This window comes from Anguilla rostrata, chromosome 16 (genome assembly GCF_018555375.3).
Source record: "Anguilla rostrata isolate EN2019 chromosome 16, ASM1855537v3, whole genome shotgun sequence".
NCBI lineage: Eukaryota > Metazoa > Chordata > Actinopteri > Anguilliformes > Anguillidae > Anguilla > Anguilla rostrata.
In genome coordinates this window covers 32,609,385-32,624,092 of record NC_057948.1, presented here as the reverse complement: position 1 = coordinate 32,624,092, position 14,708 = coordinate 32,609,385, and the positions used below count along the sequence as shown (strand labels likewise).

The 14,708-nt window shown below is 47.5% G+C and overlaps 1 protein-coding gene across 1 annotated transcript in view; it reads left to right on the top strand.

The window, feature by feature from the left end:
* LOC135242193 (uncharacterized) overlaps nt 1-6,277 on the top strand; it is a 96,543-nt gene extending 90,266 nt beyond the window's left edge. The window contains exon 11 of the mRNA XM_064313160.1: nt 6,195-6,277. The gene's annotated coding sequence lies outside the window, so the exon portion shown is untranslated. The remainder of the gene's footprint in view (nt 1-6,194) is intronic.
* Nucleotides 6,278-14,708: the final 8,431 nt, after the last annotated feature.

Here is a 14,708-nt window from a genome sequence, read left to right as displayed (position 1 = left end):
CTTTGTGAATTTGGCTTCTGTAAAGACACTGAAAGCCTTTATGGAAAGTCACTGAGGGTGGAATCTGGGGAGGGGGTGGGGGTGGGGGGGGTAATGCTTAGGATGGTCTGATGGTGTATTGTCATAGATACATTTCGGGCTCAAGAGCATTTTGGGGTAGGGTACCCTGGCCCCCGCAGCTACATAGCCACCCCTCTGCCCACATTCAGCCCCCCCACGACCCATCACAATCAAACCCCCCCCCCCCCCCAGAGTCAATAGGAGTGACCTCCTATAAGTATTTCTACTTACTGTTTGCATGCAATCATTATTTTGGGAGGGCAATTAAGAAGTAATACCTGTGATTGGCATGGCGATTATAGCTGTAGGAGGATTTGCACAGGAGTTAGTTTGGAGCGGCAGTTTTAATTATGTGATTCCAGGCCAGCTGTGATGTCACAGCTAATGGAACGCTCACCCCAAAGAGGAGCTCTAGACCCTGTGTTCCTGTTTTACTGCAGGATGAAGAAACTCATTTAATCAGGCTTCAGTGACACTGGCACCATTAACTCCTTTAGCCCTGTGCGGTGTGTGCGTGTGTGTGTGCGTGTGTGCGTGCGCATGTGCAGTGTGTGTGTGCGCGCGTGTGTGTATGCGCATGTTCATGAGTGTTCGCGTGTTTTTGTGTGTATTGGGTGGTGTGTGTGGGGGGCAGACTCCACTGTCCGTCTGACGGTAAAGGATTGCAGAAATTGTGTGCATGGGGTGCTGTAGCCATGGTGATAACCTCTCCAACCGCTAAAGCTAAAAAGCTCTGAGTTCTAAAGTGCTAAAGACTATTTTCTGTGTCAAAAATACAGAATGGCCCCTAAAGAGACTTTTACTGAAAAAAGAGAAACAAGCTGTCCTCGTGCCAGCACAAATCAGAGGGATTCTCTCTCTCCCTCTCTCTCGGAATGACTCGGGACTGAAAATTCCCGACTCTCGATCCAAGTGAACTTTCCCCCTATCCTGTCAAGAAAAATAAAAAAATTAAAAAAGGACCTTTATTAAGTGACAGGCCAGCACACAAAAATGTGTTCTGGTTTATTTTTCAGATCAGTCAGTGCATTTAAGATTAGAGCAGCAGCTGACATTCCCTCCAGCTCTGTCGGCCTCTCGTACTGGCCAGGCACCGCAGGACTGTCTTGCTAACCTCCAGTAATGGCAAGGCCACAACAGGAAATGGTCATCAAATGAAATGAAGACCCCCAACAGGAAATGGTCAACAAATGAAATGAATACCCCCAACAGGAAATGGTCATCAAATGAAATGATGGCCCCCAACAGGAAATGTTCAACAAATTAAATGAAGGCCCCAACAGGAAATGGTCATCAAATGAAATGAAGGCCCCCAACAGGAAATGGTCAACAAATGAAATGAATACCCCCGACAGGAAATGGTCATCAAATGAAATGAAGGCTCTGACAGGAAATGGTCATCAAATGAAATGAAGGCCCTGACAGGAAATGGTCATCAAATGAAATGGAATGAAGGCCCTGACAGGAAATGGTAATGAAATTAAATGAATGCCCCAACAGGAAATGGTAATCAAATGAAATGAAGGCCCCAACAGGAAATGGTCATCAAATGAAATGAAGGCCCCAACAGGAAATGGTAATCAAATGAAATGAAGGCCCCAACAGGAAATGGTCATCAAATGAAATGAAGGCCCCAACAGGAAATGGTCAACAAATGAAATGAAGCAGCAGGCTGTTACACACAGCTATGCTGTCAGACCCCGGGCCCCCCTCCATTTATTTTATTGTAACTCATTTACAATGGCCAGAGTGCAGCAGAATTTAATGTTCCGTTCCTCGTAGTCCTGTTCTGCATGACAGATTGTTTTAATAAACATATACGGTGTAATAAAAAAGTAATAATAAGCTCGGCAGTCACCTTATATCACTGCGGCTGAAGTCTACTGTACGACAACATTGGTTACAATGACAATTACATGGGAACTAGTCCTTAGTATGGCAAATACAATGGACAGATTTAATACAGTTTGTAAATGTGATTAGTGTGCTGTCATGTTATTTCAATCCTGCTATTTACATTTCTCTTCAATGCTGCTCAAAAACTGGGTCCTTAACATTAAATAGGATTCTTTCTCCCTCCCCCTCTTTCTGCCTCTCCCTCTAATTCTCTCTCTCCTTTCAGTACTCCTCTTTCTCAAAACATAATGGAACAGTGTTGCCCATTAATATTTTTTGGATTAATCAACATTTTGTGACCAAATGTGCAGTTGTGTAATCTTGCAAGACCTGTAATCCTGCACACACACACACTTTGTGTGTGCGCATGTGCATGCGTGTGTATGTGCGTGCATGTATTTGCATGTGTTTGTGTGTATGTGTGTGTGTGTGTGTGTCTGTCTGCATGAGTGCGTCTGTCTGTGCTAGGTGGAAACACATTTTCGCAGTGTTTATGTAATGACTGGTGGCTGTTTGCAGTAACAATTTCATGCTACATTTCTAGTATTGCCCGGATCTGTTTTAGCTCCACAAGCCGGTGATTCTCCCTACAGTTGAAACTTCAGCACAAAGAAACACAGTGAATGTGTGTGTGTGCTGTAGTCTGAGCAGAGGAGGATCTGATTGGCTGGGCCTGCAGGTATTCCAATGCTGTGGTGGATATTGCTTGAATCATTTAATGTGGGAGCACAGCATTTAACCCTTTGCTTGTTATGGAGACACAAATGGCACCAGTATGCATGCTAGTCTTTAGCCTGATGGAGTACGTGTCTTAAAGAAGGATTATAAACTCTGTGACTGGCCCGCTTAATAGCTTTGGCTGTCTGCCTTAAATATCTGCAGCTTTGAGATCCATCGCCAGGTTTTCATCAATGGAGCTTTATTGATAATTATTTTTTTTCCTGCATGAGGAAAGATTGGTAGAAATAGCAGTTTTTTTTGTGTTTGGTGCACAAAGCTGGCACAATCCTACCGATGGCTAAAACAAAGATGCCAATATAAATCTGAAATATGCCTTGAACTGAGGGGTTGTCCCACACACACACTCTCAACCAATCAACACTCCAGAAGACCAATCAGTCTCCAGAATCATTAGGCCATGGACAGATTAGGTAATCAGGTGCCCCTGGTCCTGCTTACATATGAAGACATTGCTCACACAGGTACGCACAGGTAATTGGCAGACCAGTTTTTTGTTTATTTCTTTTTTCACTGTCTCACAGGATGGTCACTCCTGTGGACTGGACTGGTTTTGGGGGTTGGGGGGGGGAGGTTTGTTAATGACATACACGAACAGTTTCGACAGGACCCACTCACCCTCCTTGATTTTGTGTATGCGCGGGGAGTGTTCTGGTGCAAAATGGCCACCGTACACCACCCAGGTGCATGCTACACTTTGGTGGTGGTTGTGGAGAGTCCCCCCCCCCCCCCCCATCACTGCAAAGTGCTTTGAGTGTCAGAGAAGAGCCGTATGAATGCAAGCCATTATTTTTTTTTTCTGCCCACTCATACATAGGAGCAGATTTTTTTTCAGTCCCACGTGCCTGAACAGGCCTGAGCTGAACACAGCAGTGTTTGAGTTGGCACCGGCCTACACAGGCTGTCCATGGCTTCTGCTGGCATCTAAGAGATGCCTGGGTCTTCATCATACAGTATTTGTTTTTGCATTATTTGTTTCCAGTATTGGTCTCTGGTGGGATTCACTTAATCGTTTATAAGTTTGTGGTGCTTTTACTCTTTATCAGGGCCTGCTGTCCCCTTGTGTGGGGAAACTGTGACCCATTACGGTCCTGTTACAGTCTCAATATGACCCCCTTACCTTCACATTGTGTTACAGTCCAATGCAGGTCCATTACACTTCCGTAATGATGCTGTTACGATCCGGTTACGATCCTCTTACAATCTGATTACAGTCCCTTTACGTCCCCATTACAGTTAGGTTCAGTCCTGTTACAATGGCGTTATGTTCCCATTACAATCTCATTACAGTCCCTTTACAGTTCCATTACAGGCCCATTACAATCTCATTACAGTCCATTTACAGTTCCATTACAATCTCATTACAGTCCCTTTACAGTTCCATTACAGGCCCATTACAATATCATGACGGTCCCTTTACAGTCCCATTAAAATGCTGTTGCAGTCTTGTTACATTGCGTTACGGTCCCATTATAGTCCCATTACGGTTCTGTTACAATCCCATGCCAGTCCCATTATGGTCACAGGACCACAGCGTTTCCTGACTGCCCCTCCCGTGCAAGGAGAGATCCGCACACACCTCAATTATGTGCCAGTGCCCCACGACTCACCCCCCCCCCCGCCCCCTCTCTCCCTGTGCCGGCACATTCTCTCTGGCACTGATTTTACTCGGCCAGCGTGTTTTTTGTATTAAAGCAGTCGCCGCTGTCAGCATCTGGGCCGGAAAAAAAAAACAAAAAGCCGAACCAAATCTTGAAATGGCGGGTCTTGCGAATCGCGCCCCGATAAACGCCAAAAAAAAATAAGCGATTGACCCCTCTCTACGCGCTGCCCGGCAACGTGGCGGTCGTCGGGTGCGGGACGCGATTTCCTCTCGCTGCACTGGCCGGCCGCGAGCAGCCCGGGCCGGCGACGGTAGGGGGCGGGGGGGGATGCGTGGAGGGGGGCGAAATTCGTTCTGTATTAATTCCGCCGGCTCGCTCTGAGCCCCGGGAAGGGTGACACGGTGCTAAAGCTGTCCGGCCCTTATTGGAAAGGGGCAGTATTTCCATCACTTTACTGCAAAATTAATAGAATCAGCTGGATTCTGAAGGCAGCGCTAGGCTACGCTGGAGGCTTTCATTACCTTTTTTTTCCTTTTTTTTTTTAACCCTCGCAGGGGGAGAACCTTCTGCAGCAGGGTTCCGTTTGCCCAATTAAACCTCCGCAGGCATGCTACACGTCCAGCCCTGAGAATATAACACTCAGCAGTGCACACTCGTACTCTGCGAATAAGGGTGGAACACCGTCTTCGGTAATGACGGATACTAGGTTAGACCGTCCAGGCTGTGAGCTTTCAACACAGCTTGTAAGCATGAGGGTAATTGACAGGCAGCAATGAGCCAATCAGAACTCATCCAATGCCAGCATATCTGATCTCATTGCTACGCCCCTTTTTGCATCTGGGTGAATTTCAGTGTTTGGGGTTTCAGTCTGTAGCACTGTGGACATTCATAATCAACCTCCACTTCATTATCCACAGTGTGTAATTTCTCGTGCAATCAGATTGCAATTAGTACTGTGATGTGACATTGTATGTACAATCACCAATGCTAGAAATACTGCAATTTACAAAATTACGCGTGTATTTAACCATAAGTTTTGCCTGAAACCCAATCTCTAAATACTAATACTTGTATGGTATGACATGTACATTTGCATGCAATCAAACATAAATTACTGGCAATTACGGAATTGACACACAAAGTTGTGGTTTGCACCAAATTTGGTGTATATAAAATGCTTCGGTGTATCACAGCTGGCAGTTCTTAGACTTTTAGAACTTTTCCAGCAGCACCTCAGTGCAGAACTGGACTGAGGAGTGCACAGCCTGCTTTGTTTTGCCGAAGGTTTCATTTTCTCTGCGGAACGGCTAAATTAAAATGGGTGAAATATGCCTTTTATGTACGGTGTCGTAAAGCTGCGGGTGCCTTGTTGAATTTGATTTGCTCGTGTAATAATGAAAGCGCGATCACTCCGTCAGCTGTTTGGTTGCGAAATTTCGAAGCAGCGACCTATCGCATTAAGAGCCATAATGTGCTTTTTTGGGGGTTGGGTTGGGGGGGGGCATAGGAGTGGGAGGGGGGAGATATATGGGGCTTGTCTGGATGAGATTGCACATTATTACACAGACACGGAGAACGTTACACAACCAAACAAAACCAAACGGTGGAAAAAATATAGCTGCAATCAAGGTTAAAGGAGAAAAAATGACCACAGGGGCTGTGTTTGAGTTTGGGGAGGAGGGGGGGTGTAGGGGGAGCGACACCCCTCCAGTACTAAACACTATGTGTTGTTCTACAAGCCCTTAACACTCTTTAATTAACATCAGTAATTGAGCTATTAGCCAGCACAGACCCCCTCGCTGAAGGCTGGACCTACTCTGTCCTCTGATTTATTCATTTCTTTTCCATCTCATACCCAAACGTCTGATATCATTCTCCCTGTCTGTCTGTTTACAGACCCTGTCATCTCCCTCGCTGGAGAGGAAACAAAAGATTGTCTTCATGAGTCTGGTGCTGATGGATTCGTCTTCTTCCGCGGTGAGCTTATTTGAGGTTTTAATGGAATTGAATGCATTACTGGGATGTGTGCTGATCGCAGGCACTGGGGGTGGGGACAGATGGAACAGCGCTTATGATTGGTCCACTGCAGGTACTGGGGGTGGGGACAGATGGAACAGCACATATGATTGGTCTATTGCAGGCACTGGGGGTGGGGACAGACGGAACAGCGCATATGATTGGTCTGTTATGGACACTGGGTTTGGGTGCAGATGGAACGACGCGTATGATTGGTCTATTGTAGGCACTGGGGCTGGGGACAGATGGAACAACACATATGATTGGTCTATTGCAGGCACTGGGGCTGGGGACAGATGGAACAACGCATATGATTGGTCTGTTATGGACACTGGGTTTGGGTACAGATGGAACAGCGCTTATGATTGGTCTATTGCAGGCACTGGGGGTGGGGAAAGATGGAATGGCGCATATGATTGGTCTATTGTAGGCACTGGGGGTGGGGACAGACGGAACAGCGCATGTGATTCGCCTCTTGCGAAGGCGGTGAGGCCCTGTGCCCTGATTTCAGCTGGCCTTCCGGCACATCCCTGTTCACCCCCAAAAATGGGGGTATGGTTCAGCGCCTGGCTTTGTACCCCCAGTTACACAGGCAGGTTGGGGGGGGGGAAGGCTCTGGGACTCCTGGTGTTATCGCTTCACTGTTACTGCAGATCAGGGAGGGCATTGCAAAGGGCCGTTCGGCATGGCTACCCTTCAGGTGTCTGAAAGCAGTGGACCGGTAGCAGTAAACTGTGCTGAATACATCACTGTAAACCCCTCTGAATGCATTGCTTCAAAATGGTTTTTGTTTTGTCTATCGCTGCCTTATATTAAATAGACAGCATAGCTGTTTCACCTCATGCAGATTGCTCTCCTCATATTGTAGGATATTAATTCAGTGTGCCTGTACACATTAGTCAGGATAAAGGGATTTTAAATCAGACCATAGGTATTTCAGAAATTGCAATATGCATATTCAAGCAGGACCTATCCTGCTTGATGCAATCCCTTAAGTGCTATTGACATGCAATCAATTTGAATTAGAAATAATTTCCAATGGGTTTTGTCTGGCATTTATGTTAAAATGCTGTGTATTAAATATTAATGTTGGCCAATTTCCTACAGTACAATCTGTGACTTGATAGATCAGTGGCCTTTGATGTTGCACTTTGGTGTTTGGTTATCAATTTAGGCTCAAGCAGAAATTTAAATGCAGGCATTTTTAACGGTCGCCCTGTTTTTTTCTGTAATCGCCATGGCGACACTGTCCTCACATCACAGGGATGAATGCAAGTACAGCATTTTAGACTGTGAAAAAAAAAAAAAGTGAGTAAATGTAGTCGGACCCTTCACTTTAAAACCTCAACCTGTCGGCTTCCACTGACGCTGCTGTTCAGCCATTAGGCCCCATTTAAATCCCTGGCTCCCCTCACAAATGGGGACCGGTTATTTGCCTGAGTGAAATTAGCTCGTGGAGGACCATGATGCACACTAATGCGCTCTCGCTGCTGGAGCTCAAAGAGGCACATCTGCACAAAAATGGGTCACCGGTCGTCTCTTTAAAACCGGTGATGTCATCGACGCGGTGTCCGCACTGTGAATAATTCATCGCAGAGAGGAGAGTTCGCTAACCTTGTGGGGGGAAAACCATCGTCCCGGCCCAAATTAATGGCTGTTTGGCTAATATAATTACTTGGCAGGCCATTGGCCTGCAGAGAGACAGGCAGGCCAGCCTTCTCAGCTGTTTGCCCACCTTGCTGTGTTGGGTCTGTGATTTGGCACCTGTGTCCAGATTTCATTGGAAAATGACTTGCTAATCTGTCGAATTATTTTGTGTAATTTGGGGGGGGAGGTTGCCAGTTAAGGAAGTCCCCTTCCCTGCCTCTCTTACTCCAGCTGAGTACTGGCCATGGGGGCTGCTTTTTAAACTGTAAATTATGAAGGATTAGTTTTTATGAATCTGAATCCGAACTGTGGCAGGAGATAATAAAGCTTCGAGGAGATGGCAGACTGTTGCAGAAGTGGGGCCTTCCTGTACCAGTCCACCAGCCGGAACCCTCTGTCAGTCACTGTCAAACCACTCTACAGCTCTTCTATAACCATTCTGTGACGCCTCTATGGCCTTCTATGACCCCTCTATGACCACTCTACAACCCCTGTATGTCCTCCTCTCTTATACATCTTCGCTCTATGCCATACCACTCTCTACGGCCCCTCTACATGACTCTATCCTCATGCTCTACAACCTTTCTCGACACTAGCTTTCTGCCCTCTACAGCTCTTCTATGACCCCTCTATGTCCTCCCTACGACCACTCTATGACCACTTTAAGGCCTTTCTAAGGCCCTCTATGGCCGCTTTTTGGCCCCTCATTTCCCCTTCTGAAGCCCAAACGGACGCGTCCGATTGATTTTCGTTCAGGCCAGATGGCACTGATCTGGGTGATTATGGCGGACGGGCCTGGCAGGCTGGTTCCCCTGGGACAGGGCGAGTGGCAGACGGGCACGCCCCGGCACGGGGGCAGGGTCATTACACCGATCTGCAGCCCAACCGACCCCCCAGACCCGCTCCCCCCCCCCGTCTCTCCGCTCCCCCAAATTAAACTTAGAGCTTTTTAATTATTTATCAATACCCTGCCTGGTAGCGGGATCGATCCATGTGAATGGTTTTCAAAGATAATGAGACCAGACCCAGCAGATGGACTTGCCCACATTGATGTTTAAACCTTTTTGTGCTGGCCCTTTACTCAAACCCCATTATTTCTGTGTTTTTTTTTTGGGTGGGGGGGGGGGGTGGCAGCGGCAGTGACATTTGTGGTTGGATAGATTGGGGTGGAGTGGGGGGTTATGGGTGGCTTTCTGGCTGAGTATTTCTAATGGGGCAATGAAGCCTGCCCTGTCCCAGTCTGAGATCGAAGAGCTATAGCTGGAGTTTGGCACCATAGGAAATGTACACTATTAAAAGATTCCACCCCCCCCCCCCCCCTTACCTCCTGAAGTGCGGGTCAGATGTATTCATAAGCAGTCTTGTAGAATCGGTCTCTTAGGGCTGGAATGACTTGCTGTTTCCCTGGCGATGTTTGGATTTTACTGCCGTATTTCTTAACACCTCTTGACAATGTCTGTAGTGAGAGGCTATTTATTTTGGGATAATTAGCAAGCGGCACACAATGCGATCTAATTTCATACTGTGACACTGCGTCGCTTTGGAGTCTGAGGTTGTTGATGCAATAAGCTAAGATGTGTTAGTGGCTCGGGCAGAATTAATGTTCAGGAAAAAGTACCTTTGAAATGAACACGTGTGAGCCTTCTGCACATTATTAAGGGCTTATGCGGCATCCACACAACCTACCACACATTACTAATGCCTTATGAGACATCCACACACAACTTACCACACATTACTAATGCCTTATGAGACATCCACACACAACTTACCGCCATTATTATGCCTTATGAGACATCCACACACAACTTACCGCTCATTATTGATGCCTTATGAGACATCCACACACAACCTACCACACATTACTAATGCCTTATGAGACATCCACACACAACTTACCACACATTACTAATGCCTTATGAGACATCCACACACAACTTACCGCTCATTATTGATGCCTTATGAGACATCCACACACAACTTACCACACATTACTAATGCCTTATGAGACATCCACACACAACTCACCGCTCATTATTGATGTCTTATGAGACATCCACACACCACCTACCGCTCATTGTTAATTTCTTATGAGACATCCACACACAACCTACCGCACATTAGTAATGTCTTATGAGACATCCACACACATCCTACCACTCATTATCAATTTTTTTAAGAGACATCTATGCATGTCCCCGCCGCACATCATTCATTTCTTCAGGCGGTATAAACAAACACATGCAGAATTTCACAGATAATTTAAGCTCACATAAACAGGCTGGAATAATGGAGCTGTGCTTCGTCTTTCTGAGTGATGGCCGAGTTAGAGTATTCTTCTGAGGCTTACCCAGGGGAGGACATCCAAACACCACAAAATAAATTCACACCTATTCTCATTCAAATCAGACCGTGGTGCTGTTGGATAATCCTTTTTAAGGCGGTGTGAACTCAACAACGCAGGCCCAGAGTGCACAGACTTGGAAAAACAAAAAAATGAAACGAATAAAATGGCTCCCCCCCAGCCAGAAACATTCCAGGATGTATTTCTCAAAGCCGTGGAATGTACTGGATTGTTTTCCAAGGGGCATAAACAGGGTCCCGTCCATCCCATTATGAATGTGGGGAAACTGCACCCCTGTCAGCATGTCATACACAGACTCTTAGTCACCACCCCCTTTCATTCACCCCCCCTCCCCCCCCAGCTCTTTATCAGAGAAAGAGAACGAGAGGAAGGGCAGACTATGGTGGTTTGGGTTGTGAATGCAGGTATCCTTTATAATGGCTAGCTTTTGGGGTGAGTGTGGAGGTTTAAATTGGGGGGGGGGGGGTGGGGGGGGGGGTGAGAGGTGTGGACAGAGCTCAGTCCTGTCCTGGCATGTTCCAGAGCTCTAATGTGCAAATGACAGGGTCAGGGGGAGAGCTGGCGCCTGCAGGTGAGCCTGCCGCAGGTGCGAATTGCTCACAGGGGTGTCTATGCACTGTGTGTCTGTGTGTATGCACAGTGTGGGTGTGTGTGTGTTTGTGTTTATTTCTGAGCCCATTTGTGTATGTGTGACTGAGTGTGTGTACGTCTGTGAGTGCGTGCATGCGTGTGGGAAAGAGAGCGTGTGTGTGCATGTGTGTGGCTAGTGTTTCTCCCTTAAGAAATTGTGAAGGACAGACAGACTGACTCCCCAATGCTCCAATGTTTAAAAAAAATGGAGGAAAAGGAAGATGATGTGAAGTCTTTTTAAATCTGCAGCGTATGTATGGTGCTCTTTAGCCCCAATACATCCCATCTATCGCCCTTCCATAGCCCCAAACCCTGGTACAGGATCTTGTGCTAAGTAATGATCCTGACAGAATTTTCAGCAGAGAGGTAATGGAGCCACTTGGGACAGGCGATCATTCCACAGTTAGTCTTGATGTATTTCGGCAAATTAAGAGGATCTCTTCCGAGTCCTGATTTTTTTATTTTAGGCATGCCAACTTTAACGGTAAGATGCAAGCAAATTGAAGTAATATAGACTGGGTGCAACTTCTTGATTGCAAGGCCATGAATGAAAAGTGGGGCAGGTTAAAAAAGGGTTATTTTTGATGCACAATTTAAATTCATTCTAAAGGTATGGAAAAGTATGGGGGGAAAAAAACTCATTCTAGGGCCCAGCTCTGAATGCCGGTCCTCGGCGTGTCCTGATTAAGCACAGGTGCTAACTCAAACCAGCCAGTCAACTGACCCTCTCATCAACCTGTACACAGTGCAGCGAGTGACTGGTCACTATGGCGATGATGGAATCCTCTTGTCACGCGTGGCAACAGAGCGGGGAGGCGGGTGGGCTAGTTATCGCAGGCATCGGTTACCACGGAGACGCGGGAAGGTCAGCTCTTCAGACACGAGATACGACAACGGTCCCCCCCCCCCCCCCCCCATCCTGCAGAGGACGTCCCTGTACTCATTGCACCCTGCGGATAATTTTTAAAAAGTTGCTTGAGTGGTGATAGGTGACCTTTTTTTTGCAAAACGGCACACATGCATTTCCAATGCCAGGGTCCAAATAGTGGCGCTACATCACGATTAAGCTAACCTTTCTCTTTGAGTAAGAAGCTGTTTCTCACAACTGAAATTACAAGAACGATACATTATGTTTTTTTTGCCATGGAGAGAACGAGGGAGGAGATACTGGTGGGGAAATAAAGAGCAGGAGAGAGGGTAAAAAAAGGGGACTGTCTCACTTGTGAGCCCCAGTTATAATGCCTCATTAAAAGGATTTGGGACAGAGAGGCGGGGGCAGGCCCGCTCTTTCTTTTTTAAAGGCAGCGGGTCTCGGCGGGATTCATTAACGCGTGTCCCAGCAGCCTCTGCTGCTCCAGTGCCGCTCGCCCGGGTGAGCGCGCGTCGTGAAATCACGCCTAATTGGACGATTACTCAGAGTGAGAAATCTCCGGCAGCTGGCCGACGAGGTCCTTAATAAACACCTTGTCTCCTCAATAAAAGCACGGAAGTCGTGTTACCTGACCCCAGGGGGGGCTGAGCAGTTTTTTTTTTATCAGTGTTAAATTTATTTTTGTGAATAATTGCATGCAGTGTGAGTAGCAATATTAAAATGGTAGGGCTTTTACAATGAGATTAATACAGAGCTACCTGAGGCCTCGTGCCACTGGTCCCTCTCTCTATTTCTCCCTGGAGGGGGAAAGCTCATTTGTTTCAGGATAAGAGCTTTGTCCAAACTGTATTATCGCTGTCATAGCGTAATTAAATTATTACTGGTTTGTTTGGCAGTAGGCCCCCCATGTTGAGCAAGGAAGCCTGCTGTCCTGTAAGCATGTCATAGACAAATTAATCTGTGCTACTGCAGACCTGTAGTGGGTCATTTTCATTGTGTAACAGCACCGAGCTTTCTGCTGCTCATGCATTGTATTTAAAGAAGAATTAAATAATGTCCTTGACCTTTGACCCTCTGATTGCAAGTGTTGTCACTCCGCATATGGTGCTTCTGTTCACTGTGCAACTGAAAGGGTGAATTTCAGAATTTCTGAGCATGGCTGTGTGTGTCTGTGCATGTCTGTGTGTGTCTGTGCATGTCTGTGTGTGTCTGTGCATGTCTGTGTGTGTCTGCGCAGAGCTGTGTGTGTCTGGCATGGTGTCTCTGCTGCGTGTGTAAGCTGCGTGTCCGACAGGCGCGTGTGTGTCCTGTCCTGCCCATCCATATCGCTGTGTGTGTGCAGGTGAGGGTGTGCGGTCAGGTGAGGTGACGGTCAGGTCTGAGAGCTCCATCATGGGTCCTGTGCCACCTGTGGAGCGCGCACTGGAGGCCATTTCTCTTGTTTTGGACAGAGAAGCCCAGATGACTGTGTGAGAGTGTGAAAGCGGTGCATTTGTTTCCCTGGCTGTGGCGTGGCTGTGTTTGGGGACGTGTGTGTAGAGCCCTGCAGGGCTGGGGAGGTTATTACCGCAGCATGCCCCTTAGGGGAGCTGCCCCAAGAGGGGCAAAGGGCTGAAATGTACAGCAAAGAGAGACTGTTTCATCTATCACTTTTACACACACACACACACACACAGACATACACACATACACACACGCAAACACGCACACACACATCCACACACAGACATACACACAGGCACTCTCACAGGCACACACATGCACGCATTCACACACAGACGCATCTACACACACGCACACAAACTCACATCCACACACACACACACACACACACACACGCACACACACCCATGCGCACATTGGCAAGCATACATCTACACACGCATGCATGCACACACACACGCACACACACACGCTGGGGATCTGCAGGCTCATACACAGGCCTGGAGCCTCAGAATTATCACTAATACTTGGACTACTCTATCCAGTGATCACACGAAGGAGGAGTCGGCCTGTTTTTAGCCCTTCATAGTGCAGTTGAGGGGTCCTGCAGTCAGCCTGCACCCTAACACACTCTGAAGTGCTGCTCTGCTGACTGAAGAGACTGCAGACGTGCTGCTCGCTTTGATCCCATCCAGCGCCCTTTCTGCTTAATTGAATGCTGAGGGAAACAAAATGGAGAATTTCCGCAGTCTTAAAAATGACTTTTTCATATTTTTTTTTTTTTTCATTTTTTGTTTGAAGTGAGTGTAACAAATGTCTTCGTAATCCCTCGATGAGTCGGTGCCCGTCTCGCACACACACACACACGCACACACACACCGGCCAAGCCAACGGTTTCCTTAGTGCGGCCGCATTAAAGTGCTTTTTTTCCGGTGCGTGTGGCGCGGTTTTAACTAGATCCCGCGGGCATTGTTAGTTATCATCACACGCGGCAGCCAGCCGGTACGGAGTCACTCCCCGCCCCCCCACCCCCCCAATTCAGCCTCCCACAACCCCCCCGAATCCGCCACACAACATGAGAGAGAGACGGCCACTGAGAACGAGCTCTCCCCCCGCCAACCCGCCAACCTGCCACTTCCCTCCGCCGCTCTTATCTGGGCCCAGTTCGGCCCCGTATGTGTACAGCGTGCGGCGACGCTGTAGCGAAACAAAATATTGATGGATATCTCTGATATGCAGTCCTCCCCCTCCCTCGCTCTCTCTCTCTCTCTCTGTGGCTGTAGCGGAGCAGTGATTTACCTGTCCCCAGGTGTGCGATGCCCCTGGAACACGCAGATATGGAGAGCTGTCGGAGGCTGAGGAATGGGGCACAGGACTTATTATTCTTATGGTGCAGTTTCTGTTCACGCACTGGAGGGACCAGACTTGGCATCTCATA